Raw genomic sequence first — 11,533 nt, 5'->3', positions numbered from 1 at the left:
GTACTGTAATGGATGGGAGGAGATCGGAAAATATCCCATTGCGAACGGCGCCTATAAGAAAGAAGAAAGACTGTCAAGACAGTCACAACGAAGGACTGATTAATCGTATGTTATAATTTTTTCTATTTCAGATTTTCAAATTCAATTAAGTTTATTGTTAGTGGTATACATTCGCTACACTGCAGGCATAGTAATAATAACAAATACCTTTACAACAAAGAGGGCCTCGATATCAAGAGTAGTATATATATATATATATATATATATATATATATATATATATATATATATATATATATATATATATATATATATATATATATATATATATTTCTTTTACAAATAGACACTATGCTCAGCTGAAGATGATGATGGCGAAAATGGTGAGTGATTTATTTGAGTGTTAGCTGTAAGAATTTATAACTATGAATATACAACATGAAAATGGACACACGTTTCTTTTTCCTTGGAGTTACAGAAGTTTTTTGGATGATTGGAGATGATTATAATATATATATATATATATATATATATATATATATATATATATATATATACTGTACATATCTATATCTATGTATATATATATATATATATATATATATATATATATATATATATATATATATGTATATATATATATATATATATATATATATATATATGTATATATATATATATATATATATATATATATATATATATCAGTGTTACAAAGCCTACCCACCACCGCCAAATCAAAAGTCCTTTGCTTACCCCATATAAAAATGGGTATAAAAGCACGTTAAAACGAAGAAGAAGATATATATATATATATATATATATATATATATATATATATATATATATATATTATATGTGTGTGTATCTTTCCTTTGTTATTTTATCATTTATGTTTTATTTTCTAATAAAAAATAAATTGACCTTACACTTTCTATCCTCTGAGTGCTTGTATCAGACTTTCTCTTTACTCCTATATTGTCATTCCTATTTCTACTTTCATGTGACTTTATAATAATATATATATATATACATATATATATATATATATATATATATATATATATATATATACATATATATATATATATATATATATATATATATATATATATATATATATATATATATATATATATATATATATATATATATATATATATATATATATATATATTCTTATGCTGCAGTTTTCATAGTGCAGTAATCTCCCCATTTGTATGTGTGAGTTGTTGTATACTGTATAATTTTGTATTCTGATGCGCATATGCCATAACAGAGTTAACGTAAAGTTGCAGTGATTAAATGCTGTATGGGTTGAGAGAGGACGCATATGTGGTGTGGAGAGAGACAGAGAGCCGTTGTTCGTTGTATAGAGTCGCGATTTGTTTAGTCAGTATTCAAAACTGTTGAGATAACACCTTTCTCGTATGACTCCATTAGTGTACAAGACATTGTGGGAGGTATCATGGAAGTTGCCTAACATCATTCAGGAATTTTCCATGAGACGATATTTTTCATTCTTATTATAATAACTAGAGACTCTTTTGTTCTGAAAATATGTAAGGATAAGTATCATTATTAACTGTAATTCCACTTCCTTTCTAATTATCATTTTTAAAGAGTTTTTAAAATAAAAATCTTGTCTAAAACCTGTCTAGGCACTCGTATGGCTATGCCCTGCCGCATCTAGGCTCCCATACAGAGGGGATCATTGAGAGACCATTATCTGTGCGGAAAGGAGAGGCGATTTCGCTCTCCCTCTCTCTCTCACTCACTCTCAGGACTTCGAATGTCCTATTGTAACGTAATTGATATTTTGGTAGACGATGGTCACTCATGACCTTTAAATGTTTAATTCCTTAGTAAATGTGTCTGAGTCATCTGAACAGTGTATTTTTTTGTGTGTAACGGCACCTGATTATAAAAACATGAAGGAATTGGTACCAAGGTATTGTAACATAATTATTGGTTTTTAGTGCACTAAAATAATATTTACAGTGATTGTACGTAAAGATACTTTTTTCCCTTTTTAATATTTTTTCATGTTATATGTTTATGTTGGTCTTTGAAAATTTTTTATATATATGCAGGTTTTGCTATTGCCTTAATTTTTGCTTTGCATTTTGACATGTAATTTTTTGCAGAGTATATTTCTGTGCCTTTTTGTATCCACATTTTTATATGATTTATCAGAATGTCTAATTGGTTTAATACAGGAATTAATTTATTTGTGTGTATTTCTCTTCAATCAAATTTTGTTACTTAACAATTTAAGTTTACTGAATAATTTTTTACTAATTAATAAATTAATTTACTTCTAATTTGACTGATGATTAATTCAGATTTAATCCAATTTGCTTTTGTTTAAGCAATAATAAATTTAACTGGAGACCGTTAACGTCATGTATAATCTTGAATTTAGAAATAGATTTTTGTATTTAAAATATTATATCAGAGTTTCATTCATTGGACTCAATATAATATGATTTTGAATTAGATATAGAGTGGTGGGTGAAATGTTTTCTTCAAGTAATTGAAGTGAGCTCGAAATCCAGGAAATAAAACAGAAATACTTGAACTTTTATAATGTTACAGGAGTGATGCCCTAGATTTTTTACTCTCACACCTGTTTATCGAACTTAATCTGCTTTTCATGATTGACAAGTTTTATAAGGATCACTATTGGCTTTTAGAGAAACTAGAAGGTTTTGTATGTGTGATGAGGGTTCAGGTGTCTGGCTGTTGTGAGGTAACTATGATTGTCGAATAAATGGTAAGTTTGGTAATCAAATATCAAGAGCTTAGATACCAGGTTTGATTTGAAGAACAGACACTGGACACTTCATCACATATATAAATGGTACCCAAGACCCTGTAGTAGATATCTACCATTCTAGTTTATACTGGTGGTGTTAGGACATATTTTATTAGGAGAGTGACCATATAGTTCTTTATTTTATGAGGAGAGTGACCATATAATTGTTTTTTGCATTTCATTGTGTTGGAATTGTTGTCATACATTGAATTGTTAGTTGCACTGAGAGAGATGGGGCTCTATTCGGACGCTCAGGAGTTTTTAGCAAACCTCCATCCAAGAGTTATCTGGAAATCACTCTGACTAAAGCAGTGGAGTGAGATAGCAGTAGAAATGTGGTGGCCAGGTGTCTGCCAAACATTGTAGTTGCACAAATAAAATTCATTGCAATCCAAGCATTGATGGACTCTGGTAAAATAGATGAAGAGTTAGGAGAGGCACAATTGTTGTTGAGCGCAGCTGAAGCAGAACTTATAGATAAACATGGGCAAAAGAAAGAGAAAAGTGATGCAGAAGCAGAGCTTAGACGTCTAGAAGCAGAAGGAAATTTGATTAAGCTGAAAATGCAGGCAGAAAGAGAAAGAGAAGACAGAGAAAGAGAGAAGGAAGAAGAGAGATGAAGAGGAAAGTTGCCAAGAATTAAGAAAAAATAGCAGAAGAAGAAAAGAGAAATAGCTAGACACAAGAGAGAGATGGAAAGGTTGAAAGCTACAGCTGACTTGTCTGCAACACTCATCTAACTTACTTCAAGGTGATTCAGACCCTCTATTTGAAGTAGTAAGAGTGGTAGTTAATTCCAGAGTTTACAGAAGAGGCTCCAGATGATTTTTTTGATCACTTGAAAAAGTGGCTGCAGGGTATGGGATGGCCAGAGGATAAATGGTCAGTCTTGTTACAGATGTTCTCACAGAAGGAAGAAGTGCTATTTAGCCTTACTGCTTGGTCAGTGTAAAGAGTATTGCTGTACTTAAACACAATGTGCCAAGCAAGTTTACCAGATGACCTTAAGAACATTATAATGAAAGATTCAGATCTTGAGAAAGGATGACCAGATAACTTTCTTGGATTATGCCTACAAAGCAAGATGTTTTAAACAGATGGCTGGAGGTCATGAAGTTGAAACATTTGAGGATCTTGAAGAATTAGTTGTTCTTGAACAATATCTTAGGGGAATCCCTGAACACATAAGAGCCTATTTGAGAGAGAGAGAGAGAGAGAGAGAGAGAGAGAGAGAGAGAGAGAGAGAGAGAGAGAGAGAGAGAGAGAGAGGTGAATAAACTCTGATGCTGCCATAATTTAGTGAAGATTATAATATCATTAGCAGCAGAAGGAACTATAATGTCAAGTACCAGAATCAACGCACAGGTTTTAGGTCCTATCCAAATTTCAGAGTAGATTTAATGGGAATCCTACATGTGGTAATACTAAGTCAGTGCAGGGTAATATCCCTCTCAGCAAGCTAATGTAAAACTTCATATAAATGTTGCATGCAGTTACAGAAGCTCATCGTTGTCTACCACAAGTGTAAAGAGCAGGACACTTCAGTTGGGAGTGTCATCGACACATTGGCAGTCCAACCAGTTGGTCAAGTAGTAAGAAATGACCAGGTGAAACAGACTACAAAGAGCAATGGGAGGCGAGCTAATCAGTGAAGACTGAGACTAAACAAGCTAAGTGTTTAGCTACCAGTGGAAATGTAACTTTACAGTGAGTGGCTGAGCAGTTTGGAGGCTTAAGCCATGTCTCTATGAAGGCACGCTGGACAACCCAGGAGGAAGTGTGCAGGTACCAGTCAAGGTGTTACGGATACAGGGAGCAACCATAGTGTGGTAGTCCGTGGTGCTCACTCAGTTGGAGGAGTAACTACAGAGATTCTGTTATTTTGAAGGGCAGGAGGAGGCAGGTAACTCCTATATTGCTTACACCTGTCATGTGAATTAGTGGCAGGAGATGCTGATTTTGCTGTAAAGGACTCACTGGCTGCTGAAGGTGCATATGTTCTGTTAGGGAATGAAGTTGGTGGTGTGCCATTTGTTCCTTGTCCTATAGTGACAGATAAACCATTGAGGATTAGTTCTTATGGTGATTTGGAGAAGAATAATCACCTGTTTCAGCTGTGTGACTACTAGAGTATGAAGAGGACTATGCCTGTAAGTAAAGAGACTGAGGATTTACCCACTCAAGAAGGATTGTAGAGTTTGGGAAGAGTTGGTTCCAGGAAATGATGTTTCAATGCTGACCAAGAAGAGGTTTCCAAGAAGGTGCTGTCGTCCCCGAAGAGACCTGAGTAGCTTCAACACAGTCCGAAGGCAACAGTGAAACTACAGTAGCTGAGTTAGCAGATATTGAGAGAGCTCAACCTTTGAAGTTGGTCAGGTGACCAGAGAGAAGCCAATGGACTGCAGAAGAAGGATGTATCCTAGCTGAGTTGTTTTTCAGAGTTGTTTATCAAGAAGAGATGCAGAACAAACTCCTACCTGTTATTATCTGAAGGAAGGTTTGCTGATGAGGAAGCATAGACCTGTAGATATACCAGGAGATGCTGAATGGGGAGAATATCATAAAATTTTGATCCCACGTCCATTGAGGAAGCAAGTGGTAGCAGTAGCTCATGAGTCTGGACATATGGGAATCAGGAAGACTGTGGAGAAGACCATGAAATATTTTTTCTGGCCTGGACTTCACAAAGATGTTAGCAAGTTCTGTCGAGGCCATACCTGCCAGATAGCTGGAAAGCCAAATGAAATCCATCCAGAAACCTCTCACAACCTATAGAAGTAGAGGAGAACCCTTTAGCAAGGTGATTATAGATATGTTGACCACTGCTGAAGACGAAGAGGGGTCATGAATATCTGTTAACATTGATGTGTCCTGTGACAAGATATCCTGAGGCAATCCCTGTTAGAAACATATCCACCAAGATAGTTGCTGAGAAACTAGTGGAGTTTTTCTCAAAGTTTGGGATACCAGAGATTGGACAAAGTGATAGAGGAACCAATTTTACTTCCAAACTGTTTCAGGATGTGATGAGCTTGTTAGGAGTGAAACAACAGTTGTCCACTGCATATCACCCAGACTCAAGGAGCTCTTGGAGGTTTCCCCACCCAGACATTGAAAAGTATGCTGACTAAGCATTGTCTCTGAGTCAGGCAGAGACTGGGATGTTGGTGTACAATTGATGTTATTTGAAATTAGAATGCTTATCAAGAAAGCATGGGTTGTTCACCTAACAAGATGATTGGTAGAGAAGTGAGAGGACGGTTGAAAATTTGCAGAAAATTAAAGAAACCAAGTAGAAGTCCAAGGAGAGTATGTAAAGAACTTGAGGAAAAATTGGAAGAGATTAGAAAATTCTCTTAGAAAATCTAAAACTGAGTCAAGAGAAATGAAACGGAGATATGATAAGAAGCCTAACCTAAGAAGTTTTAGTGTTGACAACAAGTGTTAGTGTTTTTACCTGTCAAGAGATTTCCCTTCCAACAAGTTTCAAGGTCCTACAAAGATAATTGAGAGGTTAAGTGATAGAACTTAAGTGTACTGAAACACCAGAAAGATGAGAAGACGAAAAAGGGAATTCCACTGTGTGGTTGACAATTATCCCTGCCTCTTTATAGATCAGTTACTTGATAATGTTGGCAAGCCAAGTTTGTCTCCAAGATAGACTTGTTGAAAGGACACTATCAGACTCTTTAGATGAGAATGCTAAGTTGCTGTCAGCTTTATTATCTCTTTTGGACTGTATCAGCATACCGTTCTGCCATCGGTCTGGATGAATGCACCTGCAACGCTTCAACGAAAGTTATGGATCAACTGCTAGGGTCCATAGGAAGGAGTGGGTGTATATCTGATGATATAGTCATCTACTCTTCAACATGGGAAGAAATATCTGAAGATCCTGAGGAAAGTTTCTCAAGAAACTAAGGAAGCAGGACTAACAGTCAACCTAGAGAAGAGTGAGTTCGGGAAGGCAATCAGCAGTATCCTGGGTTTGAAGTTGGCGAAGGTCTTCGCTCAGTAATGCTAATGTAGATGGTATCCGCAAGGCTACTCCACCTACTAAGCAAGAAAACAGCTACAGAGAGATTTTTGGGCATGGCAGGATTCCTATCGACGCTTTCTGCCCAAATTTCAGTTGTAGTAGCCCCTTAACAGACTTAACTAGTCCCAAAGCTAAGTTTGTTTGGACTACAGAATGTCAAGAACTTTGAGAAGGTAAAATATTTTAACTTCAAGACCAGTACTTCAGGCTCCAGATCAATAAGAAATTTGTGATACAAGTTGATGCCTCTGACTGTGAACTGAGCTGTACTACCAAGAAGATGAAAGTGAACTTTTGCATCCTGTATGTTTCATGTCTTCGAAACTGAAAAGCATCAGAAAGTGTATTCCATGATAGAAAAGGAAACTCTGTCTTAATCACAGCATTGAAAAAGTCAGCGTATGTGAACAGACCTAGAATGAAGAGATTTTTAGTGCTGTCTGATCACAATCCGCCACATTTTTACAGCGGATCAAGAATCACAACCAGACTCACCCGTTGGTCTCTGTGCTTGCAACCCTATAGTATTAAAGTACAGCATATTTCAGGTACTTATCCAGTTGTGAATCGTTGATTCAACCTCGATAACCACCTGGGGAAGAGTCTTATACTGTGGTTTTCATAGTTCAGTAATCTCCTGTGTGTGTGTGTGAGTTGTTGTATATCATACTTTGTATTCTGATGCTCATATGCCATAACAGAGTTAATGTAAAGTTGCAGTGATTAAATGCTGTATGGGTTGAGAGAGGACGTATGCATGGGCAGAGAGAGACAGGGAGCCGTTGTTCGTTGTATAGTCGCGATTTGTTTAGTCAGTATTCAAAACTGCTGAGATAACACCTTTCTCGTATGACTCCATTAAGGTACAAGACGTTGTGAGGTATCATGGAAGTTGCCTAACATCATTCAGGAATTTTCCATGAGACGATATTTTTCATTCTTATTATAATAACTAGAGATTCTTTTGTTCTGAAAGTATGTAATGATAAATATTATTATTAGCTGTAATTCCACTTTCTCTCTAATTATCTTTTTTAAAGAGTTTTTAAATAAAATTCTCGTCTAAAACTTGTCTAGGCACTCGTATGGCTAGTGTCCTGCCGCATCTAGGCCCTAAGGCCAGAGTGTGTATCATTGAGACTATTATCCGTGTGAAAGGAGCAGCGATTTCGCTCTCTCTCTCTCTCGCTTGCCTCGGGACTTCGAATGTCCTGTTGTAACCAACCTGACACTTTCTTGTAGACGATGGTCACCATGACCTTTAACTGTTTAATTCCTTAGTAAATGTGTCTGAGTTATCTGAACAGTGTATTTTATTGTGTGTAACGGCACCTGATTATAAAAACATGAAGGAATTGGTACCAAGGTATTGTAACATAATTATTGATTTTAGTACACTACAACAATATTTATAGTGATTGTACGTAAAGATACTCTTTTTTCTTCCTTTTTTAATATTTTTCATGTTATATGTTTTATGCTTTGTCTTTTTGAAAATTTTACATATACGTGTGGTATGTTTGCTATTGCCTTACCTCTTTGCTTTACATTTTGGATATTTAATTTGCAGAGCATTTGGTGCCTTTTTGTATCCACATTTTTATACATTTATTTAATACTATTTGGTTTAACACGGGAATTAATTTACTTGTATTTCCTTTCAATCAAATTTTGTTACTTAGCAATTTAAGTTTTACTTGAATAATTTTTTGATTAATTAATAAATTAATTTCTAATTCAATTTTGATTGATGATTAATTCAAATTTAATCCAATTTTCTTTTGTTTTCAAGTAATAATAAATTTCCCTGAGACTGTTAATGTCATGTATAATCTTTGAATTTTGAAATAAATTTTTTTAAAAATATTTTATCAGAGTTTCATTCATTGACCCACCAGTAATTTTGATTTGAATTAGATATAGAGTGGTAAGTGAAATGTTTTCCTTCAAGTAATTGAAGTGAGCTCGAACCAGGGAAATAAACAGAAATACTTGAACTTTTATAATGTTACTGGAGTGACGTCTTTAGACTTTACCTCACACCTGTTTAACGAACTTAACTGCTTTCTTCATGATTGACAAGTTTTATAAGGATCGTTGCCTTTAGAGAAACCAGTCGTTTTGTGTGATGAGGGTTCAGGTGTCTGGCTATTGTGAGGTAACCAACTATAATTGTCGTGAATAAATGGTAAGTTTGGTAATCAAATATCAAGCACTTAGATACCAGGGTTTGATTTGAAGAACTGACACTGGATACTTCGTCACAATATATATATGTATATATATATGTGTGTGTGTTGTCTGTGTAGGGGAAATTGAAGACAATATTCAGACTCATTTTTATGTAACGTACTCGAGTGTTTTGCGTTGATATGAAGTGTTGTAGTTAAAAAAATCTGCCATGAATGGTCAGCTCTGTCAAAATATACGTATACCAAACTTGTAGAAAAACTGAAGGGGCCACGTATTACAATAATGGTTAGCATAACTTGCATTAGCGGCTATTTCAAATTTTTCTGAGGAGGGGGCAAAAGCTTAGACTTATGAAAGGTGTGGAGGGTGGCCAGCAAGGAGCCCTATAAGCTGGGGTTAGGGGTTATATATATATATATATATATATATATATATATATATATATATATATATATATATATGTGTGTGTGTGTGTGTGTGTGTATGTGTGTGTGTGTGTGTGTGTGTAAGGGTGGGTGTGGGACACCTGTTTACTGCTTTATTAATTCAATACATCTCTTATATGGCTTCAAAATGAGCACAAATTTCTAAAAATCTCTCGGATGGGGATGAGGACGGGCTTACGGCAACCCCCCTAACCCCATCTTATAGGGCTCGCTTCGCTGGCCACCCATGCCATAAGTCCTAAACTTTTGCCCTCCCCCCCTCAAGAAAAATCTGAAATGACGCCACTGCAAGTAATGCTAACCATTATTGTAATACGTGGCCCTTCAGTGTTCTTCACGTTGGTATACGTATATTTTGACAGAGCTGACCATTCATGGCAGATTTTTTTTTTTTTATCTACAGCTACTTCATATCCAACCCAAAACACTCGAGTACCAATTACATAAAAAAAATGACTGAATATTGTCTTCAGCAATCTCAGGGAACCAGAAAAAACTTCCCACGACCTTGCCAGGATTCGAACCTGGAATCTTCTGATCCGTAGTCAGACGCGTTATCCGTTGCGCCACAAGGCCGTTACAGTTCCTTGGAATTACGATTTTTCAAAACAAGGAACTTTATCCGGGTTCAGTGATGAAGTAAGCAGTTCAACTGTCGTCAGATATCATATGTACAAAATAGGGACGCGGATTGCGGATGAACTCACTTCGTAAGAGACATACGAGACGAGCACTATGAATACCCGTTCGGCGTCAGAAGGTAATCTCAGCACTTGGTAATTTCTTAAAGCTAATGAAGAAATGCTTTCAGCATTTCTTATCATACCCTGCAAATATAAAATACAAATGCCATTCAATGTCAAAATGTCAATAGCTCCCAAATAACCGCTCTAATAGCGCTCAATACTTGCTCGTCTATATGAACCAGTTGGCCTTGTGGCGCAACGGATAACGCGTCTGACTACGGATCAGAAGATTCCAGGTTCGAATCCTGGCAAGGTCGGGATTCTATAGTTTTTTTTCCTTCAGACATTTGTTTATGCACATTCACATGGGGCAACACAAGGACAGCATCATTACTCATATATTCAGAAATGTCGTCCAACATTTTTACTTTTAGAAGAATTCACAATGCACCTTCTGCAATAGTCTGAGTCCTCCATTTCACGAATCCGGGTAAAAAAGTCACAGAAAAAAAGTCACATGAATATTTCCCAGAGAGTGACCCCCAAGGGTTTTAACCCGGTATGTATCCACCTTTGCGGCTTGTTTAATACAAGCGTGTTGGGGACTACCGTAAAAACATAAACAAAAGACTGTAAATTAATGTGACTTTTTTTTCCTGTGATTTTTCTAGCCCAAATTGTGACTTTATTACCAGCAAATAAGGCTGATTACACTAGACGACAGAGACAAAATCGGAAAAAAATATAACTAAGACACCTGACTATCCTTTAAATGTTCCTAAATTTACACAGGTCACAAGAAAAGCAGACTCTAATCGCCGCTGGGTACTATTATAATAACAGTTGAGTGACTCCAACTTATGCCACTAGATTCTCTTTTTCCTCGAAGCTGACAACGACTGCCTGACCCTAGCCTACACTACAAAGGAAAGGCACCACAGTACAGTAGAATCTGCTTTATTGCCCTGCAAGGCCATTTCACCACAAATTCATAACCTTTACTGGGACGGAATCAAATATAAAATTTAGGCCCGAGGCCAAGCGCTAGGGCCTATGAGGTCAGTCAGGTCTGAAGGAGAAATTAAGAGTAAACAAGTTTCAAAGGTGTAACAGGAGGAAAACTTCGCAGTTGCACAATGAAACAACTGTTAGGAAAGGGTGAAAGAAAGATGGAAGAAAGAGAATATGAACGGAGGTACAGTAAAAGGAATGAAAGAAGTTGCAGCTAGGGGTCGAAGGACGCTGCAAAGAACCTCAAGTAATGCCTACAGAGCACCACGTGAGGTACGACAGCGCTAACTCCCCCGTTCCCCCCCCCCCCCCCGCCTCCCCCACCAAACCACCAAGATCC

General features: G+C 36.4%; 2 non-coding genes across 2 annotated transcripts; one reads left to right on the top strand and one right to left on the bottom strand.

Moving 5' to 3' along the window:
* Nucleotides 1-9,999: 9,999 nt before the first annotated feature.
* On the bottom strand, nucleotides 10,000-10,072 carry TRNAR-ACG (transfer RNA arginine (anticodon ACG)). The gene has a single exon. It is a non-coding gene; the product is annotated as a tRNA-Arg (tRNA).
* A 354-nt stretch (nucleotides 10,073-10,426) lies between these two features.
* TRNAR-ACG (transfer RNA arginine (anticodon ACG)) lies at nucleotides 10,427-10,499 on the top strand. The gene has a single exon. It is a non-coding gene; the product is annotated as a tRNA-Arg (tRNA).
* Nucleotides 10,500-11,533: the final 1,034 nt, after the last annotated feature.

This window comes from Macrobrachium rosenbergii, chromosome 56 (genome assembly GCF_040412425.1).
Source record: "Macrobrachium rosenbergii isolate ZJJX-2024 chromosome 56, ASM4041242v1, whole genome shotgun sequence".
In the NCBI taxonomy this organism is placed as follows: Eukaryota; Metazoa; Arthropoda; class Malacostraca; order Decapoda; family Palaemonidae; genus Macrobrachium; species Macrobrachium rosenbergii.
The sequence above is the reverse complement of the archived record's forward strand: the minus strand, read 5'-3'. Positions and strand labels throughout refer to the sequence as shown.